We start from the raw sequence: 19,186 nt of genomic DNA on the forward strand, positions 1-19,186 counted from the left end.
AGAGCCAACCTGTTCCTGCCCTGACAAAAAACTAAAGTTGTCGCTCCAATCAGGTATTTGAGTCTTATCATCGTCTTCCTCATTGTCTCCACCAACAGGAGTTACAGTTTGGGAATGAGGGTCTACATTATGGTCAGAACCTTCTGCGTCTGGTCCTGGATCCGACTCATAAAGATTCTGGGCATCAGTGCAGATCATTTCCTCGTCTGGATTCACAGAAGCACTGGAGTCGACCTCTGATTCCCAGGCTATAGTATGAGTAAACAGCTCTGCAGACTCAACCATCTGTTCTACCTCATACTCAGACGGGCAGCTGGAGATTTGGGAGCTGTGAGGAAGCAAGTGCGATTGGGGTGACACCTTTGAGGACTGGAGTATTTGTGATGTTGAAGTTGATGTGGAGGAGAGCCCACTTAAAGGAGCACTTGATATCCGTTGAAGCACCTGCTGTTTTTGTGCCTCATCTGGAATTTGTAGCGATTGGCGTGGCCGTAAGAAAGGGATCTTATCACATTGTCCGCTAAAAGAAGTAGACATTTTAGTTTGGCTGGAAGATGGTCTTTCTTCTGCAGATGTTACTGTTGCTTTAACACCTACCCCACGGACACAACCTTTTTTCCCCTTCCCAACACGCCTATTCCCCTTTCCACCAGCAGCAGGCCTTTTTCCACTCATTTTGGTGGTTAACTAATTAACAACTCTGGAGTTGTTTGCACAAAAAAACAATGGATGGGAACCGAGCAGAGCTGAGTGGCCAAACTGTGGTATTAGGCCAAAACTATTGGCTGGATTAGATGCAGAAAAAAATTATATTCAATTTGCAACCTGATGGAGGTCAGTATAGATGGACTAATAGAGACAGTCCCACACACTGCTAGAAGGCCAAATATTTTTTCAGAGCTAGATGCAGATAAAAATTATTTTTAATTTGCAACCTGATGGAGGTCAGTATAGATGGACTAATAGAGAAAGTCCCACACACTGCTAGAAGGCCAAATATTTTTTCAGAGGTAGATGCAGAAAAAAATATATTCAGTTTGCAACCTGATGGAGGTCTGTATAGATGGATTAATAGAACAAGTCCCACACACAGCTAGAAGCCCAATATTTTTTCAGAGGTAGATGCAGAAAAAAATATATTCAGTTTGCAATCTGATGGAGGTCAGTATAGATGGACTAATACAACAAGTCCCACACACAGCTAGAAGCCCAATATTTTTTCAGAGGTAGATGCAGAAAAAAATATATTCAGTTTGCAACCTGATGGAGGTCAGTATAGATGGACTAATACAACAAGTCCCACACACAGCTAGAAGCCCAATATTTTTTCAGAGGTAGATGCAGAAAAAAATATATTCAGTTTGCAACCTGATGGAGGTCTGTATAGATGGATTAATAGAACAAGTCCTACACACAGCTAGAAGCCCAATATTTTTTCAGAGGTAGATGCAGAAAAAAATATATTCAGTTTGCAACCTGATGGAGGTCAGTATAGATGGACTAATACAACAAGTCCCACACACAGCTAGAAGCCCAATATTTTTTCAGAGGTAGATGCAGAAAAAAATATATTCAGTTTGCAACCTGATGGAGGTCTGTATAGATGGATTAATAGAACAAGTCCCACACACAGCTAGAAGCCCAATATTTTTTCAGAGGTAGATGTAGAAAAAAATATATTCAGTTTGCAATCTGATGGAGGTCGGTATAGATGGACTAATACAACAAGTCCCACACACAGCTAGAAGCCCAATATTTTTTCAGAGTTAGATGCAGAAAAAAATATATTCAGTTTGCAACCTGATGGAGGTCTGTATAGATGGACTAATACAACAAGTCCCACACACAGCTAGAAGCCCAATTTTTTTTTCTGAGGTAGATGCAGAAAAAAATATATTCAGTTTGCAACCTGATGGAGGTCAGTATAGATGGACTAATACAACAAGTCCCACACACAGCTAGAAGCCCAATATTTTTTCAGAGGTAGATGCAGAAAAAAATATATTCAGTTTGCAACCTGATGGAGGTCTGTATAGATGGATTAATAGAACAAGTCCCACACACAGCTAGAAGCCCAAATATTTTTTCAGAGGTAGATGAAGAAAAAAATATATGCAGTTTGCAACCTGATGGAGGTCAGTATAGATGGACTAATACAACAAGTCCCACACACAGCTAGAAGCCCAATATATTTTCAGAGCTAGATGCAGAAAAAAATTATATTCAATTTGCAACCTGATGGAGGTCAGTATAGATGGACTAATAGAATGATGCTATGCCCAAAAGATTTTACTTCACTAGGTGCAGTAAAAAAATTGGTATTCTATACACAGGTGGTATATCTTGCAACACAGATAGGCTACTCCACTGACTAACACACTCTGCAATAGGCCAAAAAGGATTAGCTTTGCTAGATTCAGCCAAATGCTGTGAAAAAAACTTGCACAGCACTGGCACAGACCTGCCTGGCAAAAACTGATAGGAACTGATGTAACCTAGTCCTGAAAAGGACTCCAATTACAATTAGTCTTTACTCCCACAATCTATCTATTTAAGAGCACAGACCTGCCTGATAAAAGTCGTAGGAAATGCTGTAACCTAGTCCTTAAAAGGACTGCAATCACAACTATTCCCTACTCCCAAGCTATCTGTAGATTTGTGCGAAAATTGGCTTGAAATTAACAAGGTATAGCGCACACAGCAACAGCGGTGCCGTCTAACACGCAGCTGCAGCAGTGAGAAAATGGTGGCGACGGGGAAAATGGCTTGGTCTTATAGGGCAAGGACATGTGACATACACTGCCAATCACACATGCCCTTGCTTGTGTGAAAAAAAGCACTTCGCTCCGTGTGTGCGCTGCTGATAGGCTGACAGATTGCACCTCCCCACTGTAAATGCGGGAAAGAGAAAAAAAAAATGGAGATCTTCATTGTTCCTGCAGAGATCCATCCCCTGCCCCTCCCCCCACCCCGCTGTACACTCAAACTGCGTATTAACATTAATTTTCATCATTACTGAGAAAAAATCCAGTTATGATTTTGGTGCACGAACAGTTATCGAACATAACCTCGAACAGCCGAATTTTTCTCAAATTGTTCGTGTTCGCCGAACGGCTCGAACACCGCCCAAAACAGCTCGAATTTGAGATTGGCGAACAGTTCGAGTAGAACAACGCTCATCTCTAATCTTAACATGTTCGAATTCACGTGAAACCGTGAATTTCAGGAAATTCAAAGCACAACTCGAACCTCTGTGGATTGATACGCTCATCTCTACTAACCACATATCTGTGGATGTAGGTTTGTGCAAATCTATCTGTCGCTTCATATATACAGCCATGGACGAAAGTGTTGGCACCCTTGAAATTGTTCCAGAAAATGAAGTATTTCTCCCACAAAATTATTTCAATTACACGTGTTTTGTTTGTTATACATGTTTATTTCATTTGTGTGTATTGGAACAACACAAAAAACAAAGATAAAAAGGCAAATTGGACATAATTTCACATAAAACTCCAAAAAAGGGCCGAGCAAAATTGTTGGAACCTTTCCAAAATTGTGGGTAAACAAGTTTGTTTCAAGCATGTGATGCTCGTTTACACTCACCTGTTGCAAGTAACAGGTGTGGGAAATATGAAAATCACACTTGAAACCAAATAAAAAGGGGCCACACTAAGCGCGGACAACAGAAAGAGGAGAAGAGAACTGTCTGAGGACTTGAGAACCAAAATTGTTGAAAAATATCAACACTCAAGTTTTCAACAAGTCCATCTCCAGAGATCTTGATGATCCTTTGTCCATGGTAAGCAACATAATCAAGAAGTTTATAAACAATGGCACTGTAGCTAATCTCCCTAGACGTGGACACCAGAGAAAAATTGATGAAATGTTATTTCAGAAAACATTCCTTATTTGTTGTTTTTTTGTTGTCGGTGTTTTTTATTTTCTACACCAATTGTAATGAAGTGTGCGCTGGAGTTACAGTATATGTGCCAATTCATTAAGAGGTGTACACACTGGCATAAAAATGCCAAAAGCAGAAACTGGCACAAACTACTTGAAGATTCGGTCCCTAAATATTATGAGATTGTTTCAATTCATTCTATGCACATTCTGTGTTTTTCTCACCTAAATTTTACTTTAGTGGTAAATTTTCCTGATGGAAAACTCACCAAGATTTGACATGAAGCTTTTTTTTTTTGCAGAAAAACTTGTGCCATATACATTATAGATGTAGTTTTCACTGAAATAAATAGGAAGCTTATTGCAAGTGGATTGGAAACGTTTTTTTTGGAGATTTTGGCACAGATACAAAGTAAAAAAATTCTTTATGGATATACCCCACATATAATAGTTTATCACCGCATAAATATTAATTTCTTGTCACATTCTTTAAAGCAGCAAATTATGGCTTGAACTTAATTGAATTTACAGGGTATGGACACCTTCAGGGAGTCTTGTGAAGAGATCTGACTGGATTCAGCTTGAACAAATGAATTTGCCTGTTTTGCTGTTCTGTCAAGTTACTGGTCCAAAGAATATAATGGGAGAATCAATTCATCACTTTTTTCTTGTAAATTTGCCTAAATTGAAGTACAAATACTAATGCATTTCAATGGGTAGCAAGTAAGCAAACCAGCATTCATACAGAGTATTATTATTTATCAGTTATGTAATAAGATGTCCCTGCGTATTATGCAGGCCAGATGAAGGAGAATATCTATGCTAAGGATGCAGTCAGATGGCCGTATAACACAGATGACTATCGCATCGCAATGCTCGGACTGGTCGGCGGGTCTCCTGACCCGAGCATATCCGCATGTATTTTTATGCAACTGTCACTCTCGGTTCAGGAGAGCCGCCAGCCAGTCCGTGCACTATGATGCGATCGTCATCCGTGTTATACGTCTGCCTGACCGTGCCCTAAAGGGTTAATCTGCAAAGGAAGGAAACAGCTTCCTAGGTTAATCTGTGCCACTCACTAAATCTACACAGAGCCAGCAACAGCCACAGTGAAGAGAGGACTGACAGCTCATGCCCGGTATTGCTCATTTTAACCTCCTCCATTTCCTCCTGATTTTCCATGACAAACAGGAATCTATCTTACATTTCTTTAGTATAATAACTTTCAGCATGATGTTATATATCAGTACAGATCTCCCCTGTGCTTACAGGTGGCACACTCACAGCCTCCTGCTACCCAATATGTCTCCCAGCTGAGAAGCTGGAAGTCTCACAAAGCTGTCAGATTAGTAAAACAGTGGAGAGCCTGACTTAAGGCAATTCCAGTCTCCCTTTTCTTAAAGAGCTTTTTCTCACTAAATTAGATAAACAGAATTTAAAGAGGTTGTCCACTACTTTAGCATCGATGACCTTAGGATAGGTCATCAATGTCTGATCGGCCACTCGGCTCCCCACTGGCCGGAAGTACTTACTTGTGGAGCAGGCCATCTTCTGATAGTGGCCACTGCAGGATACTACACATCCCTCTCCTATTAATTTGAGGCCACTATCAGAAGATGGCCAGCTCCACAAGTACGTACGTCCGGCCGGTGGCCACCGCCGCCGACAAAGATAACAGCTAATCGGCAAGGTTGCCAGGTGTCGGACACTGACCAGTCAGACATTGATGACCTATCCTAAGGATAGGTCATCAATGCTAACGTAGTGTACAACCTCTTTAACGTTTCCTAATTATACATATTTGAAAAAAGTTTTACATTTTAGTTTCCTATTACTTCATGAATATCAAACAGCAAAGCTAGTGTGCACAAAGCCTGCACAAGAACACAGAGCGTCCCTAGTATAGAGCTGTAGGCCCACGTGTTAAAGAAGCACTCCCATGAAGATTATTTTTTTCATAAATATGTGTATGTAGTGTGTGTGTGTTAATAAAGTCACCTACCTCCATCCTCTCCTAGATCCAATGCCATTCTGCTCTTCTTCTCAGTGATGTCAGTGCTCTGCAGATTTTATGCGTGAGCCAGAAGTCTCTTTTACAATGTAAGTCTATGGAGCCATGTCCAGATGTTCGATAGACTTACACTGCTAAAGCCACTGTCGGGTCATGTAGAGCGCAGCATGACCCAGAGAGTTTGTACAGTGATGACCATCAAGAAGAGGAGCAGAGCAGCGCTCGATCCAGGAGATGTTGGCAGTAGGTGAGTATAAAAACAAATACACACTACACCACATGCACATATACACAGATTTATATATACTGTATAAAAAATCCTAATAGGAGAACTTCTTTATTCTGTATGGTGGCGCCTTTGTACAGCTTTGTATTTTTCTTTAGAATAAATCCTTCTACAGCAGAATACTTTGGTACTACAGTATGAAATGGAATTTTTCACAACATGAGAAAAACTCTGTATGCTTCCTTCTGAAATCGAAGGCATATGCAGAAACAGTATAGTGCTCTCTCTATTGAAAATACATGCATGCTCAATTAAAGAAGCACTCCACCCATTAAAGGTTTTATTCTCTTAATATATTGCAATCATCATAGTATATGGCACTGTGTACTTACAACTGCTCAATTGGCTTTTCTACCCAGCTAATTATTCTCTTTTCACTGCTCTATGTAGAAACAGGAAATCTTCCTTCCCTGCATTTATCATCCCCCTATTCAACTCTTAACACAGCTACTTCCTCCTCCCCCCTGCCAGGGTCTTTTCCAGTGATGACTCATACAGGGAAAAGAGACTTCTGTTTCTACATAGAGCTTAGAAGGATTCAGCAAGTCAGTTTTTAATCATGTGATATCATATATCTAATGGAAAAGAGAAGAATTAGCTGGTAGAAAGGCAAAATGAGCAATTGTAAGTACACAGTGCTATATAATAATATGATTACAATATATTAAGAGGATAAAAACTTTGATGGGAGGAGTGCTTCTTTAAACTGAGCGAGCATGTGTATAGAGGAGTCAGGAGAGAAAGTTGTTGGCTGATTGTTAGATTAGCTGATAGCTATTTAAGGTATATGGGCTTCTCAAGTTCAAAGATGTACCCTAAAACTCTAGGACCCTAAAGCAGAATGTGTAGCAAGACCACAACAATTTATCTGTCTAAGCTCTGCAATAACTATAAACGCAGTAAAATATAAGTTCTTTCAGGCAATCACTCTTTGTATTAGACAAAGCTGAATATATATATATATATATATATATATACATATATATATATATATATATATATATATATATATATATAGAAAACTTTGAGTGTTACACATAAAATGCCATGAGCAAAATGCTAGTTATCCAGTTGAATAACCTTCATACATCTGTGTATTTCACATCATTGAGTAATCGTAGGACTGGCTCTCTTCACAGAACAAATAAGATTATCTAGGAGGCATAATGAAATCACTCAGAAATTGCAGTCAACTAATGACCTATCCATGTGAATTTATTTAAAAAGCTCCACCTTTTAGCCTTTCCTGTGGAAATTTCTTCTAAACTAAACTAGATGAAGATTTCTGGAGTCACCATACACAGCACACCCAGATGTACTTTGCTCCAGAAATACTTTCATTAATTACTTTTAGTGACATGAACACTGGTACATGACATTGATAAAATCCCGTCAGTCCAAACCAATCCCCTGATCAAGCTGGTAAAATCACAACTAGAACATGGAACCATTAGATCTCGATCTGGCAGCCCTGCCATATTATTGAGAGCAATAAAATGAACCAAAAATGATTTAACCATAGAATCATAGAATGGTAGAGTTGGAAGGGACCTCCTGGGTCATCTGGTCCAACCCCCTGCTCAAAGCAGGATTCACTAAATCATCTCAGACAGATGTCTGTCCAGCCTCTGTTTGAAGACGTCCATTGAAGGGGAACTCACCACCTCTCGTGGCAGCCTGTTCCACTCATTAATCACCCTAACTGTCAAAAAGTTTTTTCTAATATCTAATCTGTGTCTCCTCCCATTTAGTTTCATCCCATTGCTTCTAGTCTTTCCTTGTGCAAATGAGAATAAAGATGATCCTTCTACAATGTGACAGCCCTTGACATATTTGTAGACAGCTATTAAGTCTCCTCTCAGTCTTCTTTTTTGCAAGCTAAACATTCCCAAATCCTGCAACCGTTCCTCATAGGACATGGTTTGCAGACCAGTCACCATTCTGGTCGCTCTTCTCTGAACTTGCTCCAGTTTGTCTATGTCTTTTTTAAAATGTGGTGCCCAAAACTGTACACAGTATTCCAGATGAGGTCTGACCAAAGAGGAGTAAAGACCGATAATGACTTCACGTGATCTAGACTGTATGCTTCTGTTAATACATCGCAGAATTGTATTTGCCTTTTTTGCTGCTGCATCACACTGTTGACTCATGTTCAGTCTATGATCTATTAGTATACCTAAGTCTTTTTCACATGTACTGTTGCTTAGCTCTATTCCTCCCATTCTGTATATGCTTTTTTCATTTTTTTTGCCCAGATGTAGTACTTTGCATTTTTCCCTGTTAAAAACCATTCTGTTGGTTGCTGCCCACTGCTCCAGTTTATTTAGGTCTTTTTGAATCCTCTCTCTCTCTTCTCTAGTATTAGCTATCCCTCTTAGCTTTGTGTCATCAGCAAATTTAATCAGTTTACCCTCAATTCCTTCATTTAAATCATTGATAAAGATGTTGAACAATACAGGTCCCAGGACGGAGCCCTGCGGTACCCCACTTGAGACATTCATCCAGCTGGATGTGAAACCATTTACAACCACCCTTTGAGTCTGATCACTAAGCCAGTTATGAATCCACCTAACAGTTGCCTGGTCCATTGCATACTTGGTCATTTTTTCAATAAGGATGATGTGAGATACTTTGTCAAATGCTTTGCTGAAGTCAAGATATACTATATCTACAGCATTTCCCTGATCCACCCAGTCAGTGATTCTGTCATAGAAGGAAATTAAGTTAGTCTGACATGACTTGTTAGTTACAAACCCATGCTGACTCTGGTTAATCACATCATTCTTATCCATGTACTTACATACATGTTGTTTAATAATTTGTTCAAAGATCTTTCCTGGTATAGAAGTCAGACTCACCGGCCTATAGTTCCCTGGGTCCACCTTCTTCCCCTTTTTGAAGATAGGAACAACATTTGCTCTTCTCCAGTCTTCTGGGACTTCTCCTGTTCTCCAAGAATTTTCAAAGATTATGGAGAGTGGTTCTAAAATTTCTTCTACGATCTCCTTCAGTACTCTGGGGTGTAATTCATCTGGACCTGGAGACTTGAACTCATTTATGTTAGCTAAATATTCCCTCACAATCTTTCTGTTTACAGATAACTTGGATTCCTCTATTCCTTTAAAAGGACAGTGAAGATCAGTTGATGTTACATTTTTTTTCTGAGAGAAAACAGATGCAAAATAGGAATTAAAAAGTTCGGCCTTCTCAACATCCTCTCTTACCATTTCTCCATTTTCATCCTGTAAAAATCCTATAGCATCTTTGACTTTTCTTTTACTTTTGACATACCCCCAAAATCCTTTTTTATTGCTTTTGACATCTCTTGCAAGCCTTAATTAATTGTCAGCTTTAGCTATCCTGATAAGTGCCCTACAGGATCTGCAGACTGCATTATAATCTTCTTTAGATATGCCTCCCTCTTTCCATTTAATAAACATTTCTTTCTTTCTTTTTAGCATGTGTTTAAGTTCTGTGTTCATCCATCCTGGTTTCCTTAAATGCTTCCCATTCTTCCTACTTTTCGGGATTGTTAACGATTGTGCTTTGAGAATCTCATTTTTAAAAATTTCCCATCCTTCCTGGACATTTTTGTCCTTAAGGACATTCAGCCATTGGATCCCTCCTATTCTCTTTCTGAGTCTCTTAAAATCTGCCTTTCTAAAATCTAACCTTGAAGTTTGAATCTTCACATGTCTTCCTCCTCTAGTTATCCAAAATTCTATAATAGCATGATCGCTGCCTCCTAGGGTCCCAGCCACCTTTACCTCCTCAACCATTTCCTCCCTGTTTATAAGGATTAGATCCAAAGTAGCAGATCCCCTTGTTTTCTCCCCTACCTTTTGGAAGATAAAGTTGTCAGCAAGAGAGGATAAGAATTTGCTTGACCTGTTAGTTTTACTTGAGAGAGATTCCCAACAAATGTCTGGATAGTTGAAATCTCCCATGACCACTACGTCATATTTTTTGGAGAACTTGGTCATTTGATACATAAAGAGTTCATCCATATCTTCAGCTTGCCCAGGTGGCCTGTAGTAAATGCCTACAATGGTGTCCTTTCCGTTGTTCTCTCCTTGTATTCTTACCCAAACAGTTTCCACAGAACTCCCAGTCTCTGAAGCTTCAATCTCTGTGCAGATATACGCTTTTCTAACATACAATGCGACACCTCCTCCTCGTTTATCAAGTCTGTTTCTTGCAAATAAGTTGTATCCTTTTAGCCTTTTATTCCAATCATGTGTATCGTCCCACCAAGTTTCAGTGATTCCAATGACATCATATTCCTTTTCCTGCATTAGTAGTTCCAATTCTCCTTGTTTGTTGCCCATGCTTTGTGCATTTGTATAAAAACATTTTAGTTTGTGATTGGTTTCTCTTCCTCCCATATTTTTATTATTTAAATTGTTTTGTCTTTGTTCTTCCTTTCCACTTCCAGTAGCAGAGATCTCAATAGTATTTGTCAGCTGTATGGCTTTTTCTGGCCTTTTGCTTCCCTTCCCACATTGTTCTAGTTTAAAGCTCTTCTGATGAGTGTAGCAAGACGACTTCCAAATACATGTTTTCCAGTCTTCGTAAGGTGCACCCCATCTCTAGCAAGTAGTCCATCGTATAGGTAATTCATTCCGTGATCCAGAAATCCAAATCCTTGTTGACGGCACCATCGACGTAGCCAGTTGTTCACCTGTAGAATCTTATTCCACCTCATTGTTCCATGGCCATCCACTGGGAGGATGGATGAGAAGACCACCTGCACTCCCAATTCTTTCACTTTCTTGCCTAAGTCTTCAAAGTCACTGCAGATGGTTTCCAGGTCCTTTCTTGTGGTGTCATTTGTCCCCACATGTATTAGCAGGAATGGGTAGTGATCTGTAGGTCTGAAGAGTCTTGATATCCTGTCAGACACATCTTTAATTTTTGCTCCTGGAAGACAGCACATTTCTCTTGAGGTTATGTCTGGTCTGCAGATAGCGGCCTCTGTTCCTCTTAACAGGGAATCCCCCATGACCACCACTCTCCGTTTTTTCTTCACAACATTCTTCTTTCTCCATCCAGGAGGATTCTGAGGGCTTACAAGGTTATTCATTGCTGGCAAAGTCTTATTTTGCTGTATTTCTTCATGGTTCTCCTGCGTGAGAGCCTGGTACTGGTTCCTGAGCAGTATGGGTGCTGACTGCCTCTCGATCCTCCTGCTTCTGTGGGTCACATGCTTCTATTCCTCTGTTTCGTCAGGTGCAGTTCGAATTTCTTCTCTTTCTGAATCATGAAGAGATAATTCTGCTCTGTCTAAGAACTCTTCACCTTCCTTAATGATTTTCAAGGTAGTTAACCTCTCTTCTAGATTTCGCAACTTTTCCTCCAACAGGGACACAAGCTTGCATTTCTGGCATGTGAAGTTTGGCTTTTCCACTGGCAAGTCTGTGAACATGTAGCAGGATATGCAGCTCACCAAATGGCTCCTGGACTCTTCCATGTTCTTATTGTTAATGTTCTGAAAACAGTGAAAAAAGTTTAAAAAAAAAAGCCTCAAAGCCTCCCCTGGTTTACCGATGTCCTCTTTTCAGCTCCAACAGCCAAAATCCAGTGTTCTTTGAGCTTGCGGAGACTCTTCACTTACCCCAAAATGCAGTGGGAATATGCAAATTATCTCCTCAGGACTCCTCCCCTGGTTTAAGGCTATATAAGGCTATATCTCTTTCTTAAGTACATGATATGATGCCATAATTTCATTTAATTGTGGCAGTATATTAGACAAGTTAAGCAAAATCTTCTAATATTTAGGGAGAGTGTGGCATTATTTGTTGAGTTCTACAGGGAACTATTTGTTGGAAAACTGAATGGCACTATCTAGGCAACCTATCATCTTTATCTGAACACTGTATGATACTATATATCTGGATGATATAGTTATCTGGACACTGTATGACATTATTTACCTTGATGCTATAGTTATCTGGGCACTGTACGATGCTATATATCTGGATCCTATATTTTTCTGGGCTATTCTGCCACCGATGTATGTAAGTGAGATGTGTCTGAAGGATGTGACCACAAAGCTCTGTACAATCAATGGAAGAGGTTACTCGCTATCCTCGCCTATCTCTACGTGGCCAGCTGCATGTGGATGATCCAGGAAAGAATATGCAATGGAGCAACATCACCAACAGAACACAGCCTAATAAATGAGATATCACTGAAATCAGTGTCTCAGCCCCTATCTCATGCTGCTATCAGATTGCATAGCAAAAAACTGCTGCCAGATTCCCTTTAACTAATTACAGCTCTGCACGTTGGGAAATGCAGTTTTCTAATAACTCAGGTGTTATGGGAAATTTGCTAGCATAATTGAAAAATCAGTGTTTTATTCTTGGGGTGCTGCATATACTAATCAGTATGACTAATCAGACAGGTGAGCACATAGTGCTGAGCAATCCAGCACAGCCCGCCGATATTACGCCCACAGAGATGTGGTTATAGTCTCAGCAGTACCCCTCCATCTTCTCCTTGCTTCCTAAATCACAGAACTGCCCGGCGGTTGCCATGATTTCAGGCATGCACAGCGATCTCCTGCCTATGTGCCATCACACTGGAGTGACACTGTGCTGATTCGCAGTCAGACCCACTAAGAGCTTCATTCTGTGATCTGACAGCAGATGAGATGCTCTGCTGTGTTATAGTTCACTGTACATGTACCACTACTGGCAGCCCCAGCACTATACAAAGGAACGCAGCACGTCTGCTGTGAGATCACACGGGGAAGCACTCAGTAGGTCAGACTTCGAGTCTGCACAATGTCATGCCAGTACAGTGACACATTTTTACCAACACTTGATTGGTTGGCAGCTATCTCTTCCTAGTACCCCATACATATGCATACTCAATTTGGCTAGGAGTGCATGTGGGGATTAAGCCACTGTCAGATACCTCAGGCAGCAACTTACTGTATCTTCAGAAGAATACAATTATTTGGAGTTGAAACTCTACGTTCCTGATTCGCCCTACTCCTCACCCCTTACTGTATCTTCAGAAGAATACAATTATTTGGAGTTGAAACTCTACGTTCCTGATTCGCCCTACTCCTCACCCCTTACTGTATCTTCAGAAGAATACAATTATTTGGAGTTGAAACTCTACGTTCCTGATTCGCCCTACTCCTCACCCCTTACTGTATCTTCAGAAGAATACAATTATTTGGAGTTAAAACTCTACGTTCCTGATTCGCCCTACTCCTCACCCCTTACTGTATCTTCAGAAGAATACAATTATTTGAAGTTGAAACTCTACGTTCCTGATTCGCCCTACTCCTCACCCCCATTACCATCTGTTGGCAAACGGTTGGAAGACCCCCACTGACATTAGATGTTAAGCTTGTCCAATTGAAATCAGCATGCCTGTAAAGCAGACTTGTCTCTAATATATATGGCAGCCTTTACAATAAGGCAAGAGTTTTGATCTTAAGGGTAGGTGCACGCGACCGTTTTCTCTCCATTTGAGAAAAATGCTCCGATTATGCTGATCAGAGTTTGATCAGAGTGGCATGAGTTCTTCTAGGAGGTGGAGAGAAAAAAAAGCTTCTTCATTATGGCAGTCCATGAGCATTGGACTGCACTCAGATGCCATCTGAGTGTGATCCAATGTTTTCCACGAACCAATAGACTTGCATTGCTGATTTTGGTCAGACTCCTCTCACCCAGCCAAACCATATCTCACACTCTGCACTGATGAAGGGCAGTACCCCGAAACACAGTGTCTGCAAATTGAGACTTTGGTTTTGGCGTTTATCCTAAGTCATGTGACAAGGCTCGTTAAAGGGTCGATAATGAATTTTTGGATTGACATGGGTACGAGTTCTATCCATGAAAAGCATGTATAGAACTAGTCTGATACAATCAATTGTGTGCACGAACCCTAAGAGCAGGCTTGGACTGGCCCACAGGAGAACAGGAGAATCCTCTGGTGGGCCACCACCCTGTTATATGACCAGTACCTGGCACTATATACTTGAATCACTATGTACAGACAAAGGCAGCATCTTATTCATTTATAATCTACCCAGTTAATTGTTATATAAATTTGGCTTAAAAGTGGGGCCCTGGAGTTGGTTACTGGTGGGCCCTTGGCACCCCAGTCCGACACTGACTAAGAGTGAGGCTACACAAAGATGTTCTAAGATAATTTTATTCTAAATTTATTCTGATTTTGGAGCAACCACATGAAACAAGGTGCTATCTTAGTACAATTTTCAGAAATTACTGCAAAACAAGAAAACGACAATAGGGGCTATTACCTTAGATGCAAAAAAAATGTGTGCTAAAAATAAATAAAACCATTAATCTCACCATTAACGTCCACCGTCTGCAGCTCAGACCATTCACGTGTTGTCCAAATTCATCAAACACAGTAAAGCTAAATTTCACACTTATCTAACAGAGATTACCATTCATATGCCATAATAAAGTTTTTTGATTACTTTTCATAAAATACGTTTTGGGAGATACTCTCCTTACAAGGCTTAATACGTGACATGGTTATGAAATCACAGGCATTTAGATGAAGTCTTGTATAACAGTTATCAATCTGGTTACACAAGTTTCACTAATGTATTCAATATATCACATGGTGCACTTATGATCACGCAACTCCGCTCAATGAGGCAACTCTAATCAGCAGCAGATTAGGTCTCCAAAAATTCTACATTCCAAAGCAATCTCACACTGCCCCCTAGAGCATCTAAACTGGAAATACAGTCAAGTCTGGAAGTATTTGGACAGTGACAGAATGTGCATTAATCAGCAGCTGTAAATCAGTACAATGCATTTAAAAGAAAGCCGTCAAGATGTGATTGAAGTGCAGGTTTTCAGCTCTAACTGTTTCTTGTCGATGGCCGCGGTGTTTCTGCAAAAAAAGCCAGCCATTTGAAAATAATTTCAGCAGAACGCCACTGCGACTAATGGGAAGTAACTTCTGAGCAGCCGCGCCTCGGACATGCGCTACACGTGTGCTGTACTATGTGCTACCACCGTCTCACATGAAGTCATTAGACAATTGCAGGAGAAACCATTCCAGCGTTCTCTTGTCATTTCAACACACATTAAAGGTTTATTCTCATGTAAAGAATAGGTATAGAATGGCAGACAGTGAGGAATTAATCAAGTTTGAAGTTAACTATTTCCACCTGTCTCCTCCTATCCCTGCGTCTCTCTTATTTGTTTACTGCTAATTGCAAAGGAGATTAATATTATTATTATTATTTATTATAGAACCATTTATCCTATGGCACTTTACATGTGAAAAGGGGTATACATAATAAAAACAAGTACAATAATCAAGAACAATACAAGTCAGCGACTGGTACAGGAGGAGTGAGGACCCTGCCCACGAGGGCTCACAATCTACAAGGGATGGGTGAGGATACAGTAGGTGGGGGTAGGGCTGGTCGTGGCGCGGTATGGTGGAGTGGTGGTTACTGCAGATTGTAGGCTTGTCAGAAGAGGTGGGTCTTCAGGTTCTTTTTGAAGGTTTCCATGGTAGGCGAGAGTCTGATGTGTTGGGGTAGAGAGTTCCAGAGTAGGGGGGATGCACGGGAGAAATCTTGTATGCGATTGTGGGAGGAGGAGATAAGAGGGGAGTAGAGAAGGAGATTTTGTGAGATCTTCTAACTTTGTTGGCTAGCCGGGGTGACTGAATGTACACAGTGGTTACAACTAGTGATGAGCGAGTATGTTTTGCTAACCCTTTCGGCGAGTATGCTCGGGCCGAGCACCGAGTATTTATAGCATGCTCGGTGATATGGTTGAATCGCTCCCGTGTGCATGATTTGCGACGGTTTGACAGCTTTAATACATGTGAGGAATGTGTAAGAAATAGACATTCCTCACATGTATCAAAGCTGTCAAAAAGTCACAAATCATGCACACGGGAGTGATTCAAACATATCACCGAGCATGCTATAAATACTCGGTGCTCGCCCGAGCATACTCGGCGAAAGGGTTAACAAAACATACTCGCTCATCGCTAGTTACAACCTCTATAGAGCTTGTAAGCACAACACTGAGGTCAGCCAGGATCACTGCAGAGGAAAAGCTGCCTCATAAATTAATGTTGTATAGCACACAGTTCAGGCCATCAGCTTGACAATACTGCATGTCTCAACTGTCAATCAATCAGGAGAGCCTGCAATCTAGAAGAAAGATTCTCAGAATAATCCTTTAAAGGGAATCTTTCAGCTGGATGTCATCCTCCACACTATTTACTGTATATGTGGTAAGTCCAGCAATACCTCTACATGGCCAGTCAATTCCTCTGTTCCTGAATAATCAGCATTTGAATTTATATGCAGGCTGTACATCTGAAGCCTCTGTCACTCCAGCTCTATTCTCCACCCAGCACCACCTCCTCCTTCTTGTCAGATGGGACAGCTCTTTTGCCTAAATTCACACAGCAAAGCGGCTGTCAGTAAAACAGGAGGAGGTGACACTGGGTCGGGAATAGAGCTGGAGTGACAGAGGCTTCAATTTACTGTTGTCCTTCAGTCTCATGTGCATATCAATTCAAATGTTGATTTCTCAGTAACAGGGGAAAGGACTGGCCATGTAAAGGTATTGCTGGACTTCTCATTGAAAGATCTACATGCACATGGAAATAGTTTGGGGGGGGGTGAAATCCGGCTGATAGACCCCCGTTAAGATACTAAATGGACAGAATGGATTACTAGTGTTGAATTTTCTTTATTTGGCAGCAGATAATAGGAACTCTCAGTATGTGCTCCAAGGAGGTGTCAATGTAAGTGAAGGAGGTCATAATTAGGCTGTAAAATAACATAAGAAAACTATCAGAGTTAACAGAAATTTTAGGAGCAGCCAAATCAACAATTTGGTACATTTGTTAAAAAGAAGAAAAGCACTTGTGAGTTCTGCCACATAAAAAGAATTGGAAGTGACGCGCCCCCTGGGCCTGTGTTGTGCAGGGGAACCCGGAACCGGGCCTGTTGTAGAATGCTGGGGGTTGTAGTCTCCGTGTGGCGGTGACCCGGTCCGTGCCCAGGGTGGTCAAACCAGTGGCAGTCTAAATGTTGTAATAAGTGTCCGACTACGCCACCCGTGGATTGCGGTCACTGGGGACCGCCGCTGCGCTGCCGACCGCTGAGGCTGATGTTGTTTGCGCAGCCGAGTATGGGATAACTCCCCACGGGAGGAGTATTGCCTCAGGGCAGCTAATGTGAGAGATGATGGGAGTGATGGCGCGAGCATCCCAGTGCTAATGGTGCTGGTGCAGCAAGGAATCACAGAGACGTGAGGTGCAGTTCAGGGTCTTTACTGATGGTACAAGGCAGACCCTCCCGGGAGTACTGGCTAGTATAAGGGGCCTGGTCAGTCTGCGAGCAAGCAGGAGTTCCCCTGGCCAGGTGGAGTTGTAGGCCTCCCCGTTTATCTGCACTCTTCCTGGCTACCTTGCTGTCAGCGGTTACAAGTAGCCCATGTCCCTTAGTATACCGTGTGGTGCTCACCCGTATGGCTGCTGACTTGGGGCCTTCTGTTAGCCTCCGCTCCTGGATGGCGGCGCTGGTCCCTTCTTTGTGACTGAGCCTCCGGGCTTCTATGGCCAGAGGACCTGGAATCCCCTGCCGGCTGATTTCTGCTGCTGGGTTTATATCAGTCCTCACAGCCTCGGACTCTTGTGTCCGGTTTTAGTGTCTTCGTCCAGGGCGAGCTCTGCTCAGCTCCAGCCCCTGGACTTCAGCTACTGCTCCTCCAGAGCTCCTGATCTCACTTTCCCTCTCCAGACTCTGACTCTGTCTGCAGCTTCACTCACTAATCCTGCCCCAGACCCAGTTTATAAGGGCAGATTCCTCCCCTCCCAGGTCTGGGTGGGCCGTGTTGCATGTTTAGGGCTCCTGACCAGAGAAACCTCCCACTTGCTCTCAGACATAATATCTCTATTACTGTGGCAACCAGACCCCTGGGGTGTCACAGAAGCGCACGACTGACAACTAAATTGGATGATCACAGCATTCTTTCCCTGGTAAAGAAAAACCACTTCACGTCATTCTGAATATTGCAGATTGAGCATAAGCATTTTCCACAATGGATAGGATTTGCAACAAGTGCAAATTTAATCTTTCAGATAAATCATCAAAGTGTTGAAAAATTTTTGTGGTTCAGATTGTAATTTCATGTCATTTTCTATGCTGTTGCCCCATCTAGTGGACGTCTTGGAAACAGCAATTGTTCTATGTTTGGATGCAGTGTGGATTGTGTATAAAACAACATGTGAACCACTACAGTCTACATCTGATGACACAAACGTTTCAAAATGTTTGAAGTAATGTTAAAAAGTCGAAAGCATCCATGATGTTGACTGCACTGAATGTCTGGATTGTTTAATGATGTCCACACGGCACCTCATAAAAGTACAAATAATTACAAAAATGTAGAATCCCGGTATCTGCATCATAGTACTCTTTTTGTTCTGTTAAAAAAACGACACATAACAAAAACATGACCCCATTATAGTCAGTAGAAACCTTCTGGTTCCATTTGCATTAGTTATGTAAAAGGAATATTTTCCAAATGAATTCTGTTACTCTATTCCTAGAATAAAACAGAGATACACAATCCACAAAAATGCCGTGTGAACAGAGCCTAAACCGCAGTGCAATGATCAGTGGTCACTCACATGGATTCAGGCACTGTACTAGTATTTTTTGCCTAAGGTCTGTGCAGGGGTGTACCATCCATAGCAGCAGCCCACATAGCCGCTATGGGTCCCGTGAGTCTGGGGAGCCCAGTGTGTCTCGGCACTGACACTGGACCTCTTCCTCTCCCCCTGTCATCACAATTTCAGCAGTATCTGCATCCCCAGGACTTGGATACCATTGAATAGAATGGTAATGGCGGATCACAGAGCCGAATGCTCCTTGATCCACCATTCAGCTTGTGTTGTGACTATGAGACTCTGTGCACTGCAGGGGGGGCATAATATTGAGTGTG

General features: G+C 41.5%; 1 long non-coding RNA gene across 1 annotated transcript in view; it reads right to left on the reverse strand.

Moving 5' to 3' along the window:
* The window catches only part of LOC141250210 (uncharacterized), a 191,108-nt gene extending 175,194 nt beyond the window's left edge, over nt 1-15,914 (reverse strand). Inside the window, exon 1 of the long non-coding RNA XR_012312552.1 lies at nt 14,537-15,914. This is a non-coding gene — a long non-coding RNA (uncharacterized lncRNA). The remainder of the gene's footprint in view (nt 1-14,536) is intronic.
* Nucleotides 15,915-19,186: the final 3,272 nt, after the last annotated feature.

Source organism: Phyllobates terribilis, unplaced genomic scaffold, assembly GCF_046119375.1.
Source record: "Phyllobates terribilis strain yellow unplaced genomic scaffold, ASM4611937v1 Scaffold_2__4_contigs__length_985480577, whole genome shotgun sequence".
NCBI classification, from domain to species: Eukaryota; Metazoa; Chordata; class Amphibia; order Anura; family Dendrobatidae; genus Phyllobates; species Phyllobates terribilis.